Source organism: Stegostoma tigrinum, chromosome 16 (assembly GCF_030684315.1).
Source record: "Stegostoma tigrinum isolate sSteTig4 chromosome 16, sSteTig4.hap1, whole genome shotgun sequence".
NCBI lineage: Eukaryota > Metazoa > Chordata > Chondrichthyes > Orectolobiformes > Stegostomatidae > Stegostoma > Stegostoma tigrinum.
Window position 1 is genome coordinate 8,366,054 of NC_081369.1, and position 26,153 is coordinate 8,392,206.

Here is a 26,153-nt window from a genome sequence, read left to right on the forward strand (position 1 = left end):
CACTGACCTCTATGATCATGGGTTAATAACATTAATAAGTTGCCATATCAAAGTTAACACAGCGTGGAGCTGGAGGAACACAGTAGATCCGGCAGTATCAGAGGAACAGGAAAATCGACATTTCAGGTCAGGACCCTTCATCAGGAGCCCTAAAGTGAAAAGTAAATTCTATTTTTGTTGAGTGTCAGTATGAAAAGAAAATAGAGCATTGTCTGTCCAATTGGAAGCAGAGCCGGCTTAAATTTTCAGATTGGTGAGATGTGACAGGCGGTGGGCCATAGGGCTTGCTGTAAATTTACAGTTTATATAAATGGCTTTGAAGATGTCAAAGATGTGATTGCTAAATTTGCTGATGTCTCAAAGATGGGGAAGTAAGTTAGTTGTGAAATGGGTACAAGGAAGCTCTACGAATTCAGAGCAGCTCAGTGGTTAGCACCGCAGCCTCACGGCACCAGGGACCTGGGTTCGATCCCACCTTTGGGCAACTGTCTGTGTGGAGTTTGCACATTCTCCCCGTGTCTGTGTGGGTTTCCGCTGGTTTCCTCCCACAGCCTAAAGATATACAGCTTAGAGTGGATTGGCCATGCTAAATTGTCCCATAGTGTTCAGGCATGTGTAGATTGTGTAGGTTATGGGGGGATGGGTCTGAGGGTCAGTGCGGACTTGTTAGACCGAAGGGCCTGTTTCCACACTCTAGGGATTCTGTGAAGAATATAGGAAAGACACTGTCACCCAGATGGCTACTTTGACATATAGCTGATGATGGTTTGATGGTGTAAGGCTCTCCACACCTCAGGCCTCACATGGAGTACTGCACACAGATCCAGTCACCTCATTTAAGGAAGGATGTAGATGCATTGGAGAGAGTTCAGTGAATGTTTACAACACCATTATCTGGAATGGGCCTGTTACCTTATGAAAAAAGGGTGGACAGGCTTGTAGCTGGTGAACAGGTTCTTGGGTTGGGAGCAATAAATTAGTGACATTTTGGGCAAAGCTAATGCTGTCATGCACTGTCACTCTTCTGCATTCTCTGGCTCACCTTCGCACACAGCCTCAGTTTCATGCATGTTGTCACTCTCAGCTTTGTGCATGCTGTCACTCGCATCGCCCTCACTCTCGTGTACGTGTGTTTACTCTCTCAGTCTCATGCACACTGTCATATTCACTGCCTCTTAGCAGACCCTCTATGGCATTCCTTTGCAACTGCACCGGGGTCAAGCGTGCTGTCTTTCAGCTACCATGATGAACAAAAATGCCTTCTTGGATGGATGGTGAAGATCCCCCGAGCCAATCATAAGCAGAGCAGGGAAATTCTCAGTGGTTGGCCTGGTCTGCATTTATTCCCTCAAGCCGCCAGCTCCCAACAACCTGGACCGTCCCCCACTGATATTTGTAGGAGTTTACTGTGCAGAACCTAATAGCCATGTTTTTCATTAAAGATTGATCACAGCTCAAACGTATTTCACCGGCTTGGAAGCCCCTCGTGGCCTAACGTGTGAAAATTGTTTTAATATAGACCTGCCTTGATGTACAAATGAACGGATAAGTCAACCCATTATATCAGCAGGAGATAAATTTATGGATAAGGGATGCAGAGGTCCTGGCTAATGTCCTGTGGGCATGAGCTCAAATCCCACTGTGGCAGCTAAGGCACTTTCAATTCAATTATTGTCGGAAAATATAAAGCTAGTCTCAATAACGGTGACCATGACAACCATCGATTGTCGTAGAAACTCAGTGTGGCTCACTAATAACTTTTGGGGAAGGAAGTCTGCCATCCTTACCTGGTCGTCTGCCACTCAGTGCAAGGGTGAGTAGGGATAGGCACCAAATGCTGGCCTTGCCAGTGATGCCATGTTGCCATGAGAAAAAAAATAAGGGTACCACTGAGTATGAGCTAGAAACCAACAAAATAATCTGGTCAAGAACTACAAGGCAACTATTCGCTCGATAGAAGAATTTGAATCAATAGCCTTTGCCAATTTCATTCTCTCAGGCAGATCTTGCTGTGTACAATCATATTTCCAAAATACTGTAGACTAAATTTAGTTGTAGTTCCTGAGATCAAGAACTAAGACTGACCACACTTCCTAGCAGCTGATCACGCACGCACACATAGGCATATTGAGGTTAAGGTTATTTGAAAATGAAACTTCTCCGAATTTGATTCTTCTCTGACTGAGCCAGTCTGCAGTTCACATGAAAGAAAGGGATACTAGCTCCAAAGAACTCTCAGCTGATTACAGAGGTCAAGAATCATGCTTCATAAACGCAGCCAGATTGAAATGGGATATTCTTAAACCCAGTTTAACCAATACAATAGCTATGCAAGAAAGATTTACGCCTGAAGTGAAAAGGAGGGTGTTGGGTGGTCTATATACATTCAGATGCTGCTAAAATGAAATACAAAGGTGAAGTTTTTTGTCTTGCATTCAACAGGGCTAGGATGAAAGAAATCAGACTTTGGAATTGGCGGGGTGGGGCGGGGGGGAGTAGGAATTATTAGTTTATATAGCCTGAGAAGAAGGTGCTGATTAATTGGACAATCATTGGCATTGAGAGGCAGCAGGACCGGTTAACTCATTCTCAGGCCAGTGAGCGTGTTGTCACAGGTAACAGAGATTGGCAGTCTCCATAGCTCCAGTTTCTCCAATCAAGAAATTGTGATATATGTCCTTCTGCCTGCGTAAAACACAGTCCTATGTATTAACGTCTAACTTTGAGCCTGACTGATAATATTCGATTGAATTTTTTCAGTGTAGTTTCTAACACAGTCTGGATTGTTCAGTAAATGCTGGACAATGGCAGGATAATGTTTCATGTTGCACACAGTGTTCTGAGGCTTGCAAGCCTGGGCTGGTTGTGTAGAAGCATGCCACTTCCTGCTGTCAATGGCCAATGGGATATATCTGCCAGCTGAATTCTCCTAAGATGCATTGCACCCAAGGAATTGTAGCATTTGTTTTCAGTGCATTTTTACAGCCAGTTTCAGGCAGAATCCCATAATCAAATAAAACTTTATACAAGCTGAAGTAGAACAGATTAGTGACAAGTTTACTAATCAACACCGTGCTCTACAGGACGCAGTCTGATTGTGCAACTTTCTTCCTTTTATTTGACTGTTTTACTCATTTGTAGGATGTGGATATCACTAGCCAGGCCACATTTATTGCCCATCCCTTATTGCCTTGAATTGAGAGGCTTGCTAGGCCATTTTAGAGGGCAGTTAAGAGCAAACCACATTGCTGTGGGTCTGGAGTCGGCCGCAGGGCCAGACCAGCTTAGATTTCCTTCCTTGAACGATATTAGTGAACCAGATAGGGTTTTAGAAAAGTCAATAATGTTTGGCATAGAACCAGCTTTTTTCCCTGAATTTTTACTTAATTCAATTTTCACCATCTACCCTGATGGGATTTGAACCCGTGGCCCAAGCCTGAGACTCTGGACTACCAGGCACAGAGTTTATACAATGTGGAAACAAACCCTTCAGTCCAACCAGTTTATGCTGACCATAATCCCAAACAAAAGTAGTCCCACTTGCCTGTGTTTGGCTCATATCTCCACAAACATTGCTGATTCATATCCAAATGTCTTTTAAACATTTAACTGCACCCAGTCCAGTGACATTACCACACTGTCACTATCTCCCAAACCATTTATGCCACTCCATTGTCTGAATAGATTATTGCACAATAAATAATCCCTGCACTATAAAATTTATACAATCATAAGCAGTTTAGTGCCACAGTTAAAGAGGTACTAAATATGTCATAAATCTTTTTGTTTAGGGACGCAACAAGAACCTGTTCTTGCTGGTGGTTTTAAGCTTGGCATGCTGTTGTCCTGTATTAAACAGGAACAGCTATTCACCCAGTTCAAACTACCCCTTTGCCAGCTATCCCACCACAGTAAGGATGCTGACATCCTGAAAATACACCGAGCAGATCTGACAGATGCACGTTGAGGAATACCAAATGACATTTGCAACATGAATAGAGTTGCAGAGGTCTACAGCTTGGAAACAGGCCCTTCGGCCCAACTTGCCCGTGCTGCCCAGTTTGGTAGCATCACGTTGTTTCGAGACAAACTGATGCATGTAAATGTAAGCTCCAAAAAAGGGCCTTGAGTGGTCACACTCAACGAATATAACAAATATAAAGAAGTTCAAGGAAGGTTCCGGGTTTTATCTGTGCCACTGCCCAATCCACATGACTGGATGGCCACACCGATGTTGCAGAGGCATCTGCTAGACTGACACAAGGGTGGTAACCTGCCCCACTTGGTCCTTATGTCTCACTGCATCCACATGTCTATAGGTCTCCTAAGTCACAAAAATAAAAACACCCTGTTTCATTTCTGATGCATTGCGCAACACAAAGTGACTCAAACGGTTGAGTGACCTGCTGCTACTGGTTCTAAATGCGTACGCAGTGTAGAATTCCCATATTTCCATGAAGACCATACAAGAGCTACATGTTGAGAACAATAGCATGTGTTCTTCTGACATTGGCAGCTTATTTAATAATGTACCGTTCAAGGAAGCCATTGATATTTGCGCTATGTCACTAAAACAAGACCATCTACGTATGCCACACCTGTTCAAAACTTTGTTCATTGATCTCATGAATTTGGCCATCATGATAGTTGAGTTCAGTTTCAATGACAGAATATAGGCCCCAAATAGACGCTGTTGGGAGCTCCTGTAGGCCCAGCTCTTGCTAACATCTTCATTAGTTACCATGGAAAATACATCTTTGATGGAATACCCACTAACCTTCTACCTTTGCATACTTTGGATGCATATGTGACTCGTTTGCAATATTCAAATCTGCAGTTGTATCGAGGAGCTTGTTTACACGGCTTAATAAACATGATAAATCAGAAGATTAACACTGTTTCTCTCCCCACAAATTCTGTTAGATCTGCTGAGTTTCTGCAGTACTTTCTGTTTTTATTAATAATAAACTCTAGCCTGCGCTGAAATCTACCGTTGAGATGGAGTGATCAGATCTGCTGCCTTTTCTCGATATTTCTGTATGTGTGTGTCTGCATATTCCTGTGTGTCAGTGTCTCTATGTGTGACTATATATTCCTGTTTGTCAAAACTCTGTGTGGGTGACTGTATATTCCTGTGTCAAGTGTCTCTGTGTGTGTCTGTATATTCCTGTGTGTTGGTGCCTGTATATATATTCCTGTGTGTCAGTGTCTCTCTGTGTGGCTGTAAATTCCCTCATGTCAGTATTTCTGTGACTATATATTCCTGTCAGTTCAGTCTCTCAGTGTGTGTGTATATTCCTGCTTGCCAGTGTCTCTGCGTGTGTCTGTATAATCCTATCTGTCGGTTCCTGTGTGTGTGTGTGTCTGTATATTCCTGTTTGTCGGTGTCTCTCTGTGTGACTATATGTTCCAGTCACTGTGTGTGTGTGTGTGTGTGTGTGTGTGTGTGTGTGTGTGTGTGTGTGTGTGTGTGTGTGTGTGTGTGTGTGTGTGTGTGTGTGTGTGTGTGCGTGCGCACACGCGTGCGCATTCCTGTGTGTCAGTATCTGTCAATCACTGTATTTCATTGTCTGTGTATATATGTCTGTATATTCACGTGTCATTGTCTTTGTGTGTGTTACTCTATATGCCTGTGTGCCTATATGTTTTTGTGTGTCAATGTCCATGTGTGTGTCTGAATCTGTGTGTGCCTATATTTCCTGTTTGTCAGTGTCTGTGTATGTGATTGTATATTCCTGCATGCCCGTGTCTTCGTGTGTTACTGTATATTCCTGCATACCAGTGTCTTTGTGTGTGTGACTGTATATTCCTGCGTGTCAGTGTTTTTGTGTGTGACTATGCATTTCTGTGTGTCCATGGCTGTGTGTATCTGTATATTCATGTGCATCAGCGCCACTGTTTGTGTGTCTATATTCCTGTGTGTCAGCTTCTCTGTGTGTCTGTATATTCCTGTGCGTAATTGTCTGACTGTGTATTCCTATATATCCATGTCAGCATATGTCTGTATATTCCTTTGCATCAGTGCCAAGGTGTGTGTGTCTGTATATTCTTGTGTGTCAGTGTCTCAGTGTATATCTCTAAATTCCTGTGTGTCAGTGGCTCTGTGTGTGTGTGTGTGTGTGTGTTCCTGTTTGTCACTCTCTCTGTGTATTTCTATATGATCCTGCGTGTCAGTGTCTGTGTTTTTCCTCTGTTACGGTCTCTCTGTGTGTGACTGTATGTCCTGTGTGCCTTTGTCTGTGTGTGTCTGTACTTTCCTGTGTGTTATTGTCCCTTATGTGTGTGTCTATATGTTCCTGTATGTCAGTGCCTGCCTGTGTCTGTCAGTTCTTGTATGTCAGTGTCCGTATGTACAACTGTAAATTTCTGTGTCTGTGCTTTTCTGTATATTCCTGTGTGTCACCTGCTCTGTGTGTGTCTGTATGATCCTGCATGTCAGTGGGTTTCGTGCATGTCAGTGTCTGTGTGCCTCTGTGTTTTCCTGTGTGACAGTGTCTCTTGTTTGTGTGTCTGTATACTCCTGTGTGTCTGTGTCTGTGTTTTTCTCTATATTCCTATGTTGCAGTGTATTCTTGTGTGTCAGTTTCTGTATGTTTCTGCATATTCCTGCGTATCAGTGTCTGTGTTTTTCAGTATGTTCCTGCGTGTCACTGTATCTGTTTATGTATATTCATGTGTATCTGTGTGTCTGCATATTCCTGTATGTCAGTGCCTGTATGCAACTGTATATGCCTGTTTGTCAGTGTTTATGTGTGTGTGTCTGTATGTTCACGTGTGTCAGTGTCTCTTCATGTGTGACTGTATATTCCTATGTGTCAGTGTCTGTGTGTGTGACTGTATATTCCTCTTTGTCAGTATCTCTCTGTGTGTCTCTAAATTCCCTCATGTCAGTGTCTCTGTGACTTTATATTCCTGTCTGTTCAATCTGTGTGTGTGTCTGTATATTTCTGTCTGTGTCTCTCTGTGTGTCTGTTTATTCCTGTATATCAGTGCCTCTCTGTGTGTCTGTAAATTCCATCATGTCTGTGTCTCTGTGACTTTATATTCCTGTCTGTTAATTCTCTGTGTGTCTGTGTTTTTCTTTATATTCCTGCGTTACTGTGTTTTTCTGTGTGTCAGGGTCTGTGTGTGACTTTATTTCCTGTTCATCAGTGTCTCTGTGTATGTGTTTGTATATTCCTGCATGTCAGTGTCTTTCTGCATTTGACTGTGTATCCCTGTCTGTCATTGACTGTGTATGTATGTTCCCGTGTGTCAGTGTTTCTATGTGTGTCTGCATATTCCTGTTTGACAGTGTCTCTGTGTGTTTGTATGTTCTTGTGTGTCAGCGTCTCAATGTCTGTGTCTGTGTATTCCTGTGTGTTGGTGTCTCTGTGCAACTGTATGTTCCTATGTGCCATTGACTGTGTGTCTGTGTTTCCTATGTAGCAGTGACTGTGTATGTATATTCCTGTGTGTTATTGTCTCTGTGTGTGTGACTGAATATTTCTATGTGTTTGTGTCTCTCTGTGACAATTTATTTCTGTTAGCCTGTGACTGGGTGTGTCTGTGTATTCCTGTGTGTCAGTATTCATATGTGTCTGTGTATTCCTGTGCGTCAGTGTATCTATGTCTGTATATACCTGTGTGTTAGCACCTGTGTGTGTGTGTGTCTGTATATGCCTGCATATCACTGTCTCTGTGTGCCAGTATATTGCTGTGTCTGTGTTTTTATATATATTCCAGTGTTACTGTGTAATTCTGTTTGTCAATTTCCGCATGTGTGACTGTATATTCCTGTGTGTCTGTGTTTGTGTGTGTCTGTGTATTTCCATGTGTCAGTGCCTCTGTGTGTCTGCGTATTTCTGTTTGTTACTGTATGTCTGGGTGCCTGTCACTTCCTGTTTGTTTGCATATTCCCTTCTGTCAGTGTCTCTGTGTGTGTCTGTATATTCCAGTGTGTCAGTGTCTTTCTGTGTATCTATAAATACTCTTATGTAAGTGTCTCTGTGACTTTATATTCCTGTTCATTCTCTGTGTGTATATCTGTATATCCCTGTGTGTCGATGTCTCTGTGTGGAGAGAGATATCCCTGTGTGTCTGGGTCTCTGTGTATGTTTCTGTATATCCCTGTGTGTCGGCGTCTCTGTATATTCCTGTGTGTCGGTGTCTCTGTGTGTGTATCTGTATATTCCTGTGTGTCAGTGTCTCTGTGTGTGTATCTGTAGTTCCTCCATGTCAGTGTCTCTGTGTGTGTATCTGTATATTCCTGTGTGTCGGTGTCTCTGTGTGTGTATGTGTATATCCCTGTGTGTCGGTGTCTCTGTGTGTGTATCTGTATATCCCTGTGTGTCGGTCTCTCTGCGTGTGTATCTGTATATTCCTGTGTGTCGGTGTCTCTGTGTGTGTATCTGTATATCCCTGTGTGTCGGTGTCTCTGTGTTTGTCTCTGTATACCCCTGTGTGTCGGTGTCTCTGTGTTTGTCTCTGTATACCCCTGTGTGTCGGTGTCTCTGTGTGTGTCTCTGTATATTCCTGTGTGTCGGTGTCTCTGTGTGTGTATCTGTATATTCCTGTGTGTCGGTGTCTCTGTGTGTGTATCTGTATATCCCTGTGTGTCGGTGTCTGTGTGTGTATCTGTATATCCCTGTGTGTCGGTGTCTCTGTGTGTGTATCTGTATATCTCTGTGTGTCGGTGTCTCTGTATATTCCTGTGTGTCGGTGTCTCCGTGAGTGTCTCTGTATATTCCTGTGTGTCGGTGTCTCTGTGTGTGTATCTGTATATTCCTGTGTGTCTGTGTCTCTGTGTGTCTATCTGTATATCCCTGTGTGTCGGTGTCTCTTTGTGTGTATCTGTATATTCCTGTGAGTCGGTGTCTCTGTGTGTGTCTCTGTATATCCCTGTGTGTCGGTGTCTCTGTGTGTGTCTCTGTATATCCCTGTGTGTCGGTGTCTCTGTGTGTGTATCTGTATATCCCTATGTGTCTGAGTCTCTGTGTGTATATCTGTATATTCCTGTGTGTCGGTGTCTCTGTGTGTGTATCTGTATATTCCTGTGTGTCGGTGTCTCTGTGTGTGTATCTGTATATTCCTGTGTGTCGGTGTCTCTGTGTGTGTATTTGTATATCCCTGTGTGTCGGTGTCTCTGTGTGTGTCTCTGTATGTCCCTGTGTGTCGGTGTCTCTGTGTGTGTCTCTGTATATCCCTGTGTGTCGGTGTCTCTGTGTGTGTATGTGTCGTTCCTGCATGTCAGTGTCTCTGTGTGTGTCTCTGTATATTCCTGTTTGTCGGTGTCTCTGTGTGTGTATCTGTATATCCCTGTGTGTCGGTGTCTCTGTGTGTGTATCAGTATATCCGTGTGTGTCGGTGTCTCTGTGTGTATCTCTGTATATCCCTGTGTGTCGGTGTCTGTGTGTGTGTCTCTCTGTATATTCCTGCGTGTCGGTGTCTCTGTGTGTGTATCTGTATATTCCTGTGTGTCGGTGTCACTGTATGTGTATCTGTATATCCCTGTGTGTCGGTGTCTCTGTGTGTGCCTCTGTATATTCCTGTGTGTCGGTGTCTCTGTGTGTGTATCAGTATATCCCTGTGTGTCGGTGTCTCTGTGTGTGTCTCTGTATATTCCTGTGTGTCGGTGTCTCTGTGTATGTCTCTGTATATCCCTGTGTGTCGGTGTCTCTGTGTGTGTATCTGTATATTCCTGTGTGTCGGTGTCTCTGTGTGTGTATCTGTATATCCCTGTGTGTCGGTGTCTCTGTGTGTATCTCTGTATATCCCTGTGTGTCGGTGTCTGTGTGTGTGTGTATCTGTATATTCCTGCGTGTCGGTGTCTCTGTGTGTGTATCTGTATATTCCTGTGTGTCGGTGTCTCTGTGTGTGTATCTGTATATCCCTGTGTGTCGGTGTCACTGTGTGTGTATCTGTATATCCCTGTGTGTCTGTGTCTCTGTGTGTGTCTCTGTATATTCCTGTGTGTCGGTGTCTCTGTGTGAGTCTCTGTATATTTCTGTGTGTCGGTGTCTCTGTGTGTGTCTCTGTATATCCCTGTGTGTGTGTGTCTCTGTATATTCCTGTGTGTCGGTGTCTCTGTGTGTGTCTCTGTATATTTCTGTGTGTCGGTGTCTCTCTGTGTGTCTCTGTATATTCCTGTGTGTCTGTGTCTCTGTGTGTGTCTCTGTATATTTCTGTGTGTCGGTGTCTCTGTGTGTCTCTCTGTATATCCCTGTGTGTCGGTGTCTCTGTGTGTTGCTCTGTATATCCCTGTGTGTCGGTGTCTCTGTGTGTGTATCTGTATATTCCTGTGTGTCGGTGTCTCTGTGTGTGTCTCTGTATATCCCTGTGTGTCGGTGTCTCTGTGTGTGTCTCTGTATATCCCTGTGTGTCGGTGTCTCTGTGTGTGTCTCTGTATATCCCTGTGTGTCGGTGTCTCTGTGTGTGTCTCTGTATATTCCTGTGTGTCGGTGTCTCTGTGTGTGTATCTGTATATCCCTGTGTGTCTGTGTCTCTGTATATCCCTGTGTGTCGGTGTCTCTGTGTGTGTCTCTGTATATCCCTGTGTGTCGGTGTCTCTGTGTGTGTCTCTGTATATCCCTGTGTGTCGGTGTCTCTGTGTGTGTCTCTGTATATCCCTGTGTGTCGGTGTCTCTGTGTGTGTCTCTGTATATTCCTGTGTGTCGGTGTCTCTGTGTGTGTATCTGTATATCCCTGTGTGTCGGTGTCTCTGTGTCTGTCTCTGTATATCCCTGTGTGTCGGTGTCTCTGTGTGTGTCTCTGTATATTCCTGTGTGTCGGTGTCTCTGTGTGTGTCTCTGTATATCCCTGTGTGTCGGTGTCTCTGTGTGTGTCTCTGTATATCCCTGTGTGTCGGTGTCTCTGTGTGTGTCTCTGTATATTCCTGTGTGTCAGTGTCTCTGTGTGTGTATCTGTATATTCCTGTGTGTCGGTGTCTCTGTGTGTGTCTCTGTATATTCCTGTGTGTCGGTGTCTCTGTGTGTGTATCTGTATATCCCTGTGTGTCAGTGTCTCTGTGTGTGTCTCTGTATATCCCTGTGTGTCGGTGTCTCTGTGTGTGTCTCTGTATATTCCTGTGTGTCGGTGTCTCTGTGTGTGTCTCTGTATATCCCTGTGTGTCGGTGTCTCTGTGTGTGTCTCTGTATATCCCTGTGTGTCAGTGTCTCTGTGTGTGTCTCTGTATATTCCTGTGTGTCAGTGTCTCTGTGTGTGTATCTGTATATTCCTGTGTGTCGGTGTCTCTGTGTGTCACTGTGTGTGTGTATTCCTGTGCATTCGTATCTGTCTACATACAGCAAAATACACAGTCACACACAGAGACACTGACACACAGGAATGTTCAGTCACATAGACACTGGCACTCAGGGACACTGACAAACAGGAAATACAGACACACACAGATTCAGAAACAACTTGGACATGGACATACAAAAGTATACAGACATGCACACAGATATTGACATGCAGGAATATATAAGCACAGAAACTGACTCACAAGAATATACAGGCAGACACCGAGACACTGACACAGGAATATACAATTGCACACACAGAATATTTGACACACAAGAATATACGTTCACACACAGATACGACACACAGGAATATACAGTAACACACACAGAGACATTGCTACACGTGAATATACAGACACATATTCACAATGTGTCAGTGTCTCTCTCTGTTTCTGTATATTCCTGTCTCTCATGATCTGTATGTATATGTCTGAATGTTACTGTTCACCAGTGTCTCTTTGTGCCTGTGTGTCAGTGTCTCTGTGTGTGAGTATATATTCTTGTGTGTCAAATATTCTGTGTGTGCAATTGTATATTCCTTTGTCAGTGTCTCGGTGTCTGCCTGTAAATTCCTGTGAGTCAGTTTCTGTGTTTATATATTCCTGTGTCAGTGTCTGTGTGTGCTTGTATATTCCTGTCTGTCACGCTCTGTGTGTTAATGTTACTGAGTATCAAAGTCTATGTGTGTTTACATATTCCTGTATGTCAGCGTCTGTCTGTGTGTCTCTAAATTCCATTGTGTCAGTATCTCTGTGACTTTATATACCTGTCTGTTCAAACTCTGTGTGTCTGTAAATTCCGTCATGTCATTGTCTCTGTGACTTTATATTCCTTTCTGTTCATTCTTAGTGTATCTGATTTTTTGCTGTACATTCCTGTGTTTTTCTGTGTGTGATTATATTTCCTGTTTGTCAGCGTCTCTGTGTATGTGATTGTACATTCCTGCATGTCAGTGTCTCTCTGCGTGTGACTGTATATTCCCGTTTGTCAATGACTATATATACTTATGTTCCTGCATGTCAGTGTGTGTGTGTGTGTGTGTGTGTGTGTGTGTGTGTGTGTCTGCATACTCCTGTTTGACAGTGTCTCTGTGTGAGTGTGCTTTCTTATGTGTCACTCGCTCTGTCTATGTCTGTTTGTTCTTGTCTATCAGTGCCTGTATCTGTATATTCTGTGTATCAGTATCTCACTGTTTGTGCCTGTATGTTCCTGTGTGTCAGTGTCTCTGTGTGTGCAACTGTATGTGCCATTGTCTGTGTTTCTGTGTTTCATGTGTGCCAATGATTGTGTGTGTGTCTGTATATTCATGTGTGTTACTTTGTGTGTGTGATTGTATATTCCTGTGTGTTTGTACCTCTGTGTGACTGTATATTCCTGTGTGTTTGTGTCTCTATTAACGATATATTCCTGTTTGCCTGTATCTGTGTGTATCTGTAAATTCCTGTGTGTCAGTATTCGTGTGTGTCTGTCTATTCCTGTGTGTCAGTATTCATGTGTGTCTGTGTGTGAATGTATATTTCTGGGTGTCATCATCTGTGTTGTGTTTGTACATTTTTATGTCAGTGTCAATGTGTGTGTGTGAAACTGTGTGTGTCTATATTTCCTGTTTGTCAGTATCTGTGTGTGTGTAATTGTGCATTCCTGTGTGTCAGTGTCTGTGTGTGTCTGTATATTCCTGTATGTCAGTGTCTCTGTGTATGTCTGTACATCCTTGTGTATCAGTCTCTGTGTGTCTATGAATTCCTTCATGGCACTGTCTCTGTGACTGTATATTCCTATCTGTCCAATCTCTCTGTGTGACTGTATATTCCTGTGTGTCAGTGTCTCTTTGTGTGTAACTGTATATTCCTGTGTGTTTGTGTGTTGCGTGCCTGTATATTCCTGAGTGTCTGTGTCTCTGGGTGGCTGTATATTCCTGAGTATCTGCGTCTTTCTACGTGACTGTATATTTGTGTGTGTCAGTGTCTCAGTGTATGTATATTCCTGCCTGTCAGTGTCTGTGTTTACCTGTATATTCATGTGTGTCAGTATCTGTGCGTGCCTCTGCATTCCTTGGTGTCAGTGTCTGTGTGTGTGTGGAAATGTGTCTGTTTGCATGTGTCTGTGGGTGACTGTATATTTTTGTGCATCAGTGTCTTTGTGTGTGACTGTATATTTGTGTGTGTCAGTATCTTAGTATGACTGTATATTCCTGTGCATCAGTGTCTATATTTATCTGTATACTCCAGTGTGTCAGTGCCTGTGTATTCCTGTGTCAGTATCTATGTGTGTATATATATTTCTGTGTGTCAGTGTATCTATGTCTCTGAATATTCCGTGGGTGTGCGAATGTATATTCCAGTGTGTCAGTGCCTTTGTGTGTGACTGTATATTCCTGTGCATATGCATGTACATTCCCGTGTGTGCGTGTTTCCTTTAGCCTGTTGCCCTGCTCAGAGCTGTTGCTGTTGCGCGGACAGTGATTTTTAGTGGGGGGTGGGGGGTCAGTTTCTGGTGCCTGTGAGGATGCTGCCTCTCCCTGCGGGAGGAGCTGGCGTGTGTCAGTTTCTAACCCGGAAGCCGAGTTCCAGTCCCTGCTGGGCTCACTCCCTGCAACTTCTCGGCTCCAAAACTCCCGAGAAAAAGTTTGTTTCTGGCAACTGCGTTCTGTCGTGCTGACTGCCCACCGCGGTGAATCTCACAGGCCCTTCTGAAGCGGAACTCCGTGCCGAGGGTGGGGTAAGAAAAGTGGTGGGGAATCTTGAATGGAATAAGGAGGGACTGTTACGGCCTGGAAAGCGGCTGGAGACGGGGTATAACTAGCAAACTCCTGTTCTGTTCCTCCTCTTGTCTGAATGTAACTTTCTAGAACTGTGGAAGGCGACTGACAAGAGAGGGAGAGGTGGTCAGGGTTGGACGGGAGCGGGGGAAGATTGCAGATTGCGAATTAGGATTAAATCATTTTACAAGTGGGCAGAACACTGACCTAAAGATTATTTTTCACTAAAGTCATAAGTTTGGGAAAGTTTCTTGTGAACTTTGTGCTCCACTAAAACAAAAGTACGACTTTTCACTACTTTTGAAAAATTTTTAAAAACTTCTGTGCCTCTGGGACGGCTTCATTTCTGTTTTGCTTCCCAGTTTTCTCTTGTTCATTGCTGACAGGACTATTTTATGGAGTTACAGTATCTGGATCATTGATTTAGGGTGTGGGATCTGGGAAAGATCGAATCATGTTCAAAGTACTTATTTTATCCACAATGCTGTGGTTCCTTGTACAGACAAGTCAGCAATGGTGTTTCGGTATTAGTCACTCACTAATCTTCCACTTTCTCCTCAGCACGTGCACACTTTGGTTTCAGACAATCTGTTAATATAGGACAAAAGCAGAATGTGCTGGGGAAATTCAGCAGGCCCGGCAGCGTCAGTGCAGAGAGAAACAGAATTAATGTCTTGGGTCGAGTGACCCTTCTCCAGAACTGGTGGGTAGCTAGGAAAAAAGTAGTACATACGCTGGAATCGGGGCAGAGGAGCTACCAGTAGATGGAGAGGTAGACAAGGGGGTGGATAATGGTAAGCCAGGGACCATATGTGAGTGAGAATGGGTTGGCTGTGCTGAAAGCAGTCCATGTCTTGACAGAGCCAGGGGTGTGGGGGTGGGTAAAGGATGTGGAAGGAGGCTGTAATATTGTTGAACTCGATATTGAACTCTGAAGCCTGCAGGGTCCCCAAGCGGTACATGAGGAGCTGTTATTCCTGCTTGCACTGAGTTTCACTGGAGCACTGCAGCAAGCCTGAGACACAGATGTTGGCCAGGGAACAGGGCGGTGTGTTGAAGTGGCAGGCACAGGTAGCTCAAGGTCATTTCTGCAGATAGAAGGTAGGTGTTCTGCAAAGTGGTCACTCAGTCTGCATTTCGTATGCCCAGTGTGGAGGAGACCACATAGTGAGCAGCAAATGCAGTGATGCACAGGTAAATCATTGCTTCACTTGGAAAGTGTGTCTGGGGCCTCAGATAGCGAGGAGGGAGGATGTGAAAGGGTAGGTGTTACACTAAGATTAAACATAGAACTGGAGATCCGAAACTTTGACAGAAATAGCTTGAGAAACTCAGCGTGTCTGGCAGCATCTGTGGAGAGAAAGTGGAGTTAGCGTTTTGAGTCTAGTGGCTTTCATCAGAACGTGTTAATTCTGCTTTCTTCCCACAGAAACTGCCAGACCTGCTGAGTTTCTCTTGAGTCTTTCTGTTTTTGTGTGGGTGTTACACCTTCTGCAGTTGCAGGGAGGGTGCCATGGGGCATTAGGAGTAGAGGAAGAGTGGACCTGAGTGTCCCAGAGGGAATGGTCCTTGCAGAAGGCTGACACAGGAAGGGTGTGGAGGGGAGAGGAATGTGTATCTGGTGGTGGCAGAAGTGGCAGTCAAAGATCCTTTGGATATGGATGCCAATAGCGTGGAGCATCAGCACTCCATTTATCCCCTCTTAAAAACCCAGCCACATCCCCTTCCCATCAACTATCATTGGGGAAGCTTAAGTTTCGAGGGGAGTGCAATGTTCCTCCTGCAGGATGTGGGAGGTCAGGGTCAACAGCAGTGACTCTGCTGGCTTCATTTATGGGAAGCGCCCCTAGCTCCAGCTCCTCTCAACCGCTTTAGGGAACTGAAGCTGGAGCTGGATGAACACAGGATCATTCGGGAGGCTGATGGGATGATAGAAACCAGCTACAGGGACATAGTTACCCCTAAGAATGAATGCAGTTGGGTGACAATAAGGAAAGGGAAGGGAGGCAGTTACTCAGTGCAGGGATCCCCTGTGGTCCCCTTAACAATAAGTATAATGTTTTGGGTACTGTTTGGCAGTGGGGGGGAACCGACCAGGGGTAAGCCACAGGGAGTGGGACCCTGGTACAAAGTCTGACTCTGTGGCTCAGAAGGGGAGGGGGAAGAATAGGAGAGCAATTGTAGTGGGGATTCAATAGTAAGAGGCACAGACAGGCGGTTCTGACTGACAAATGATATGTTGCTTCCCGGGTGCCAGGGTCTGTGATGTCTCGGATCGTGTCTTCAAGATCCTTTAGGGGGGAGGGTGCGCAACCAGGAGGCATGATACACATCAGTAGAAAAAGGACTGAGGATGTGAAAAACGGGTACAGGGAGTTAGGTTGGAAGCTGAAGTCCAAGACAAACAGGGTAGTTATCTCTGGATTACTACCAGTGCCACGTGATAATGAGGTAAGAAATAGGGAGAGTGTGCAGCTAAACACGTGGCTACAGGGCTGGTGTAGGAGGGAGGGCTTCCATTATGTGGATAATGTGGAGCACATTCTGGGGAAGGTGGGACCTGTACAGTAAGGATGGTCTGCACCTGAATGGAAGAGCACAAATATCATGGGAAGGAGGTTTGCTCAAACAATGCGGGATGGTTTCATCTAGATTGGCAGGGGTGGGGAACCAGATTTGTAACTCAGAGGACGAGGTATTCAGCCGTCCAACAGACACAGCAGGGAATGAGGTTGTTAATAAAGAAATGCAGTCTATGGAGCGTAATTGTGGACACAGGGATGGTTTGAGGTGTGTATGCTTCAATGCTAGAAGCATCAGAAATAAGATGGATGAACTTACAGCATGGGTCAGTACTTGGAATTACGATGTTGTGGCCATTACAGAAACTTGGGTAACTCCAGGACGGGAATGGTTGTTGGAAGTTCCAAGATTTAGATCATATAATAGAATCGTAGAATCTCTACAACATGGAAACAGGCCCTTCGGCCTAACAAGTCCACACTGACCCTCAGAACATCCCACCCAGACCCATCCCCTTTCAACCCACCCACGTCATCTGGTTCTGGTTACAGCTTTTAGATTCAATACTTTTCTCTACTGATGGTGATTACTCTCAGCTTCTCCATGCCCAACATCTCATGATTTTCAATTACCTTTGGAAAGTTTGCCAAGTCTTCTACAGTGCAAACAGAAACAAAACACTTGTCCAAAAAAAACCTCTATTTTTTCCCATTATCAATTCCTATGACCCTCTCTTCAAAAGATTAACAATAGTAAAAGTAGCTCTATTCCTGTTCAAATATTTGTACTCTTCCTATGGCCTCTGTTTTAATATTACCAATTAATAATTAAGATCACCAAGGAGATCCTTTCCCATTAATAATTTCCCAATCTCTCACCATTTCAGAAATGTTTTGCATTTCTGTTTACCCTACTAATCCTGGATAATTTCGTATTTTTCACATTATATTCCATCTATTTTGTTCTTGCTCACTCATAGAGGGATGGGAGAAGAGGCAGCTACTGAAAGACAGTTTGAGAATGACAGGTCTACAGAGTCAGTTTGGGCTGAGGTCAGGAGCAAGAAAGGAGCAGTCACTTTGTTGGGGTTTTTTTTACAGACCACCCCCTAATAATAGCAGAGAAGTGGAGGAGCGGCTTGGGAGGCAGATACTGGAAAGGTGCAGAACCCACAGGGTTGTTGTCCTGGGTGACTTTTACTTTCCAAATATTGATTGGAAACATTTTAGTTGTAATAGTTCAGATGGAGCATATTTTGTCCAGTGCATTCAGGAAGGATTCCTGATACAGTATGTAAATAGACCAACACGAGGAGAGGCCACTTTGGATTTGGTGCTTGGCAATGAACCGGGCCAAGTGTTAGACCTGTTGGTAGGAGAGCATTTTGATGGTAGCAATCATAGCTCCGTTACTTTTACAATAGTCATGGAAAAGGATTGGTACATACAGCAGGGTAAGGTTTATAATTGGGAGAAGGGTAATTATAATTCTGTTAGGCAAGGACTGATAAACATAAAATGGGAACAGATGCTGTCAGGGAAGAGCACTATTGAAATGTGGAGATTGTTTAAGGAATGCATACTGCGTGTGCTCGATATATGTCCGTACCAGGCAGGGAAAATGCGGTCGAGCGAGAGAGCCTTGGTTCTCAAGAGAGGTCGAACAACTCGTTAAGAGGAAGAAGGAGGCTTAGGTAAGGTTTAGGAAACCAGGAATGGAAAAGGCTCTAGAGGGAAACAAGTTATCCAAGAAGGAGCTGAAGAAAAGACTTAGGAGAGCTATAAGGGAGCAAGAGAAAACCTTGGCAGATAGGATCAAGGAAAACTCCAAGGCTTTGTATGCATACATGAGGAATAAGAGAATAACCAGAGAAAAGGTAGGGCCGATCAAGGGTTGTAAAGGGAATTTGTGCACGGAGCCTAAAGAGATTGGAGAGCTCCTTAATGAATACTTTTCTTCGGTATTCACAACTGAGAGGGACCTAGTTTTAGGGGAGGACAGTGTGTGAAACAGGCTGGTAGGCTAGAGGAGGTGGATGTTAGTAGGGAAGATGGAATTTTGCGGAACCTGAAGATAGATAAGTACCCCAGGCCTGATGAGGTTTACCCAAGGATTCTATGGGAAGCGAGGGAAGAGATCGCAGGGCCTTTGGCGATGATCTTTTCATCCTCACTGCCCATGGGTATAGTGCCTGAAGATTAGAGAGTGGCAAACGTCATTCCTTTGTTCAAACGAGGGAATAGAGAAAATCCTGGAAATTACAGGCTAGTTAGTCTTATTTCAGTAATGGGCAAATTACTGGAAAGGGCTCTGAGGTGTAGGATTCATGATCACTTGGATAGGCACAGTTTGATTCGTGATAGTCAGTATGGATTTGTGAGGGGTAGATCATGCCTCACAAACCTTACTGAATTCTTTGAAGAGGTGACCAAACACGTGGATGAAGGTAGAGCAGTGGATGTGGTATACATGGATTTAACTAAGGAATTTGATAAGGTTCTCCATGGTAGGTTCGTGCAGAAGGTAAGGAGGCATGGCATAGGGGGAAATGTAACAGAGTGGATTCAGAATTGGCTGACCCTTAGAAAACAAAGGGTCGTAGTGGATGGAAATATTCAACATGGTTGAAGAAGGGTCCAGGCCTGAATCGTCAGCTTTCCTGCTCCTCTGACGCTGCTTGGCCTGCTATGTTCCTCCTGCTCCATACTTTGTTATCTTATATTCAGCATGGTGGTCAGTTCCAAGTGGTGTATCACAAGGATATGTTCTGGGTTCTCTTCTATTTGTGATGTTTGCAAATGATTTTGATGTAGGAGTGTAAGGGTAGATTAGTACATTTGCAGACGATACGAAGATGGGTCGTGTCATGGATAGTGCGGAGGGCTGTTCTAGGTTACAAAGGGACATTGATAGGATGCAGAGCTGGGCTGAGAAGTGGCAGATGGAGTTTAACCCTGAAAAGTGTGAGATGATTCATTTTGGAAGGACAAACTTGAAAGCAGAATACAGGGTTTACGGAAAGATTCTTGGCAGTGTGGAGGAGCAGAGGGATCTTGGGGTTCATGTCCACATTTCCTCGAAAGTTGCAAACCAAGTGCATAGCGTTGTTAATAAGGCGTATGGTGTATTAGCTTTCATTAATAGATGGATTGAATTCAAGAGCCGTGAAGTTATGCTTGCGCTATACAAAAGCCTGGTTCAGCCACAACTGGAATATTGTGTCCAGTTCTGGTTGTCTCATTCCAGGAAAGATGTGGATGTGTTGGAAAAGGTGCAGAGAAGATTTAGCAGGATGTTGCCTGGAATGGAGGGAAGGTCTTATGAGGAAAGATTGAGAGAGCTAGGGCTTTTCTCTTTAGAATGATGAAGGATGAGAGGTAACTAGATAGAGGTGTACAAAATGATCAGAGGTATAGACAGACTGGACAGCCAGAGACTTTTTCCTTGAGTGGAGGTAGCTATTACGAGGGGGCATAGTTTTAAAGTGAGTGGAGGCAGATAGAGGGGAGACATCAGAGGTAGGTTCTTTACTCCGAGAGTTATAGGGGCGTGGAATGCATTGTCGGAGAGTGTAGTGGAGTTGGCCTCATTAGGGGTATTTAAGCGGCTATTAGACAGGCATATGGATGATAGTATAAGGTAGGGGTGGAGGTTAGATATACCTTCGGTTTAGGGTAAAAGTTTGGCACAACATCGTGGGCTGCAGGGCATGTATTGTGCTGTACTGTTCCATGCTCTATCTTCGAACTATCTTTCCCCACCTACAACCCTATTCCTTCACTCCACCCCTTAACGCTACCCCTTATGTCAATACTTCATCTTTTTTTTCTCCATGACTTCTGCTTGCCATTTCCTCTGCCCCCTCGCAGCAGTTTCTCCTCCAGTGCCCCTACGCGCTGGCCCTCCTGTTCTGCCCCGTCCCTTGTCTGCTCCCCTTCCTATGCCCCACCCTCCCTCCTCAGCCTCCGTACTGCCCGCCATTTCTGTCTGCCCCATCTTTGGCTCACATTCGCTACCATGAAAGTACCAACAGCGAACTGTATTTATCTGGGGCCGAGATGACAGCAAAGCTATTATCTCTGTGTTTGTCCCATGGTATGGAGTATCACAGGTATCTCCCTGTATTTATCCTTTGGTGTGTAATATTGTTAATATCTCTCTTTGTATATTCTGTGATATACAATATCACTGATACCTTCCAAATTATGTGTGATGTCACTGATATCTCCCATGGTGTGGGATATCACTGATATTTCCTGTGGTGTGAGATCAGCAGGCATCTCCCGGTGTTCATCCATGGTATGGTATAACACTGATGTAGGATAGCACTGATAACTCCCAGTATTTGTGCTGTGGTGTGGAATATTATGGATATTTTGCCCTGTTTGCCCCCATGTGGTGGTCACTGCTGATATCACACTGTGTTTACTCCTGGGTGTGGAAAATCACTGCTATCTTCCAGTGTTTATGTTGAGATATTGAATATTACTGGTATCTGCTTACATTTAACCTGCGGTGTGGGATATCTCTGATATCTCCCCATTTTAATAACATGATGTATATTGCCGTTATCTCACCGTGTTTGCCACTTGGTGCGAAATACCACAGACACTTCCGAGTGTTTCCGCTGTGATGTGGGATATCACTGATAGCTTCCTGTGTTTACCTCATGGGGCGCATGGAAGGGGGCAGAGATTGTTGTTAAAGAATGACGTAGGCCCTATCTGTCCTCTGAGGTGGATGAAGAAGAAGATCTGATGGCAGCTGTTCTGAGCCATCCTCATTGGCCATAAAGATGTCACAAGGTCTCAACAGGCGCGACTTAAGCCCGTTCTTGCTAAGCGAGTAGCTCCCACTCCCCTCACAGGGGATGTGAAATGGAGTTCAAGGCGGATAAGGCAGTTCCCGGATGTTGCCCGGAAGCTGAGAATCTTTTATCGTACCTTGTGTCCTGTAAGACATGAGGGTGGTGTGAAACTCACAAGCACCAGTCAAAATCTTCCAAGTACAGCCAGGAATTTGAGCCAAAACTTCATGCCCTGAGGTTATAGGTGGCTCAGTTTGCCGTGTCCAAGTGATGGATGGGGCATACCTTCAGTTGAAGCCAGTGCTTCACCTGAGCCACAGGGAATACATACCCACCAAGGAGCTTTGTCTATGAGGGCGCATTTATTCATTTCTAAGGACTCCACATCATCTCAGATGCCAGTCACTCCATGTGATATTGAGGAATTCGCTGAGAGCACTGGATATAAACATCCCTGCAATAGCACTGAAGACTAGTGCTCCAGAACTTGCCGCTCCCTTAACCAAACTGTTCCAGTACAGCTACAACACTGGCATATACCCGACAATGTGGAAAATTGTCCAGGGTGTGTCCCATACGCAAAAAGCAGTAAAAAATATTTAACCCAGCCAATTACTGCACCATCAGTCTCCTCTCGATCATCAGTGATGGAAGGTGTCAGTAACGGCACTATCAAGCAGCTCCTGTTCAGCAATAACCAGCTCAGTGACACCTCAGTTTGGGTTCCATCGGGGCCTCTCAGCTCCTGACCTCATTACAGCCTCGGTCCAAACATGGACAAAAGAGCTGAATCCCAGAGGTGAGGTGAGAGTGACAGCCCTCGATATCAAGGCTGCATTTGACCAAGTGTGGCATCAAGAAGCCCTGGCAAAACTGGAATCAGTGGGTATCGGGGGGCAAAATCTCTGCTGGATGGAGTCACACATGGCATGCAGGGAGATGGTTGTGGTTGTGGGAGGTTAGTCATCTCAGCTCCAGGACTTCTCTGCAGGAGCTCCTCAGGGTAGCGTTCTAGCCTAACCATCTTCAGCTGCCTATCAATGACCCTCCCTCCATCTTAAGGTCCAAAGCGGGGATGTTTGCCGATGATTGAATAACGTTCAGCACTACTTGCAACTCCTCAGATGCTGAAGCAGTCCACGTTCAAATGCATCAAGATCTGGACAATATCCAGGCTTGGGCTGGCAAGTGGCAACTGACATTCGCACCGTGCCAAGCATAGACCAACTCCAAAAAAGAGAGGATCTAACTATCATCCCTTGAAATTCACTGCTACAACTATCACTGAACTCCCCATTAAGTAACATCCTGGGGGTTGCCGTTGATCAGAAACTGAAACTGACCAGTTAATACAAGAGCAGGTCAGGAAGCGAGGAACCCTGAAGTTCAGTAACTGCCCTCCTGACTCCCCAGACTCTATGCACCACCGTCCAGTTCCGGAAGTCACTGCCATCCATGAACCTGGGAGGTCTGCACAGCCAAGAAAAGAATTACAAGGAATGTTGGTCAGCAGTGTGGTGGAATACTCCCCACTTGCTTGGATGAATGCAACACTTAAGAAGCTTGACTCCATCCAGGACAAAGCAGCCACTTGATTTGCACCACATCCACTCCTCCCACCACCGACGCTCAGTAGCAGCAGTGTGTGCTATCGACAAGATGCACGGCAGAAATTCACCAAAGATCCTCAGATAGAACCCTGCAAACCAATGACCTCTCCATCTCAAAAGACAAGGGCAGCAGAGAGATTGCCATCTGCAAGTTTCCCTACAAACTGCTCATGATCCTGACTTGGAAATAAATCGCCATTCCTTCACGGTGGCTGGGTCAAAAGCCTGGAATTCCCGCCCTAATGGCATTGTGGGTGAATTATAGGGAGACTAAGAATTTTGCTGGAGTCACCTAGAACCTTATGAAAGTCAAATGGATGTACCTAGTTGTGTGAAGCTCAAAGCAGGGTAAGGGAAGGTGAAGAGATAACAAAGTGTGAAGCTGGATGAACACAGCAGGCCAAGCAGCATCTCAGGAGCACAAAAGCTGACGTTTCGGGCCAAGACCCTTCTCTGATGAAAGGTCTAGGCCCGAAACGTCAGCTTTTGTGCTCCTGAGATGCTGCTTGGCCTGCTGTGTTCATCCAGCTTCACACTTTGTTATCTTGGATTCTCCAGCATCTGCAGTTCCCATTATCTCTAAGGGAAGGTGAAGGGTGGGTTTGGACTAGGTGTTGGCAGGAGATCAGAATGGAGCTACAGTTTTACTGCTGTTAAAAAGCCATTGTCAATCTCCATAAGCGATGGCTTCCAGAAGAGAACAAGATCCGAAACCTGGCCAGTAACATGGAAAAGGCAGCACCAGGCTGATTGATTACGTGAGCTGCCCGGCCCATTGATTCATTATTTGTTTTATTTATACACTTGCATATGGCAGCAAACACAGCAATGCCCATGACACTGCACTGTCTTATATTGTGAGTTGTTAGAACGCTGATTACACTCACCAGTGGCACTGGTCACTGGAGCGAAGCCCAAATGAATCCGGCAGATTGCCGGAGAAAAAGCCAGGACAGAAAGACTGGCCCAATAATATCTGCAACTGGCAGGAGAGATCGACGAGGCTGGGATAATGAGGAATCCATGGTTTTCCAACCCGATTCCGAGTACAAAAGCAAGAAACTAATTTGTGAATTTTTTTTATAAATCTCTAGTTAGGCTGCAGCTGGAGTTTCGTATCTGTGTCCTGAAGAGGATGCGGAGCAGCTTTGTGGAAAGGGATATGATCTTCGGTGATCTGGAAATACTAGACGTGCTCAGATTCTTTTCCTTGGAGCAGATGGCATGAAGGGCCGACTGATTTGAGGTGTTCAAACATTTAATGGTTCTGACAGAAAAGTTTGGTCCACTTACTGGAGACTCAGGAACCACAGCACAGTGTTGAGGTAATAGACAAGTAGAACAGAGGAGTGGCAGATGGAGTTTAATTTAGATAAGTGCAAGGTGTTGCATTTTTGGGAAGGCAAATCAGGACAGAACTTATAAACTTAATGGTAGGGACGTGGGGCAGTGTTGCTGAGCATATTAGACCCTGAGGTAAATGTTCATTGTTTCTTGAAAGTGGAGTCACAGATAGACAGGGTAATAGCAAAGGTATTTAGTACACTTGCCTTTCTTGGTCAGTACATTAAGTATAGGAGTAGGATTGTCATATTGCGGCTGTACAGGACATTGGTTGGACCACTATTGGAATACTGTGTTCAGTTCTGAGCCTCCCTGCTATAGGAAGGATGTTGTGAAACTTGAAAGGGTTCAGAAAAGATTTACAGGGATGGTGACGGGGTTAGAGGGTTTGAGCTGTAGGGAGGGGCTTGATAGGCTGGGGTGCTTTCCCTGGAGTGTCGGGGGCTGAGAGGCGACCTTGCAGAGGTTTATAAAATCAAGAGGGGCATGGATAGGGTGAATAGTCAAGGTCTTTTCCCCAGGATCGGGGAGTCCAAAGCTAGAGGGAATAGGTTTAAGGTGAGAGGGGAAAGATTTAAAAGGGATCTGAGAGGCAACTTTTTCACACAGAGGGTGGTGGGTGTATGGAATGAGCTGCCAGAGGAAGTGGTGGGGGTCAGTACAATTACAACATTTAAGATATATCTGGGTGGCTGTGTGAATAGGAAGGATTTACAAGGATGTGGGACCAGATTGATTTAAGATATCTGATTGGCACAGACGAGTTGGACTAAAAGATCTCTTTCCACACTGAACATCTTTATGACTAATTGAGACAAAGCCAGTTATGATTATGAATCAATAGTGGAATCAGATTCAGGAGCATCTTTCAGAAAGGAATTGGATCTGTGTTTGAAACGCAAAGAATTACACAGTAGAGAGCACACAGAATGTTAACGGGATTGGGGGGGAGGGAGGGGAGTGCGGGCAAAAGTTTTTCCAAGAGCTAGCACAGACACGATGGTCCACATTGGCCTCCTGCAGTTTGTGGTTTGATTTATTGACCTCAAAAACAGGAACGGTCTGGTGAATCATGACCTTTAGCGTTCCTTCCTGGTTCCTCCCCTACCATTACAGCGTGGAGGCTGTGGATTCAGGGTCCTGTCCTGTGTTCCCAGAGGTGCTACCTTTAATTGGAGGCACTACACCTGGGCGATCCATCCCGCTGCTGTTGTCCAAAGGTGCTGCCCAAAGAAAAGATTGACAGATGACCCATCCAGCTTCTGGGATCTTACAATGTTGAGGATGGTTGGTGCATTTTACACAAAGCAGGTATCTCAGCTGTCTCTGATTAATTAAAGGGGGCTTGTTAAAAGTGCACAAATTCAAATTGTAATTTGACATGAAACTGAATACGTAAGTTAGGAGTGGGTGTATGCCATTCAGCCCATCAAGCCTGCTTTGCCTATCATGGCTGATGTGTTTGCCTTTTGAATTCCAAGCACTCGATCGCTTTAGGTTCCTGTTGGACAATGGAATTAATCTACTCCTGTCTTAAAAATGTTTAAACACTCCACCTCCACTGTCTGCTGAGGTAGAGTTCATGTCTGGTACAACCCTCTGAGAGACAAAGCTCTGTTCCTTTCTCTTCTGAAAGAGAGAACCCCTAATTTTTTAGATAGCGCTCCCTAGTTCTGGTCTCACCCACAAGAGGAAAGGACCTTACCATGTCCACCTTGTCAAGACTGTTCAGAACCTATTTATTTTCAATGCAGTCACCGCACTCATCAAAGTAATTGTATCTTTTTACAAGTACAATACTGAAACTATCTGGAGCAATTGAGAAC

General features: G+C 44.8%; 1 protein-coding gene across 3 annotated transcripts in view; it reads left to right on the forward strand.

Moving 5' to 3' along the window:
• The first annotated feature begins 13,790 nt into the window (after positions 1-13,790).
• Positions 13,791-26,153, forward strand: part of elmo3 (engulfment and cell motility 3) — a 122,857-nt gene continuing 110,494 nt past the window's right edge. For all 3 annotated transcript variants that reach the window (XM_059651590.1, XM_059651591.1, XM_059651589.1), the window contains exon 1: positions 13,791-14,003. The gene's annotated coding sequence lies outside the window, so the exon portion shown is untranslated. The remainder of the gene's footprint in view (positions 14,004-26,153) is intronic.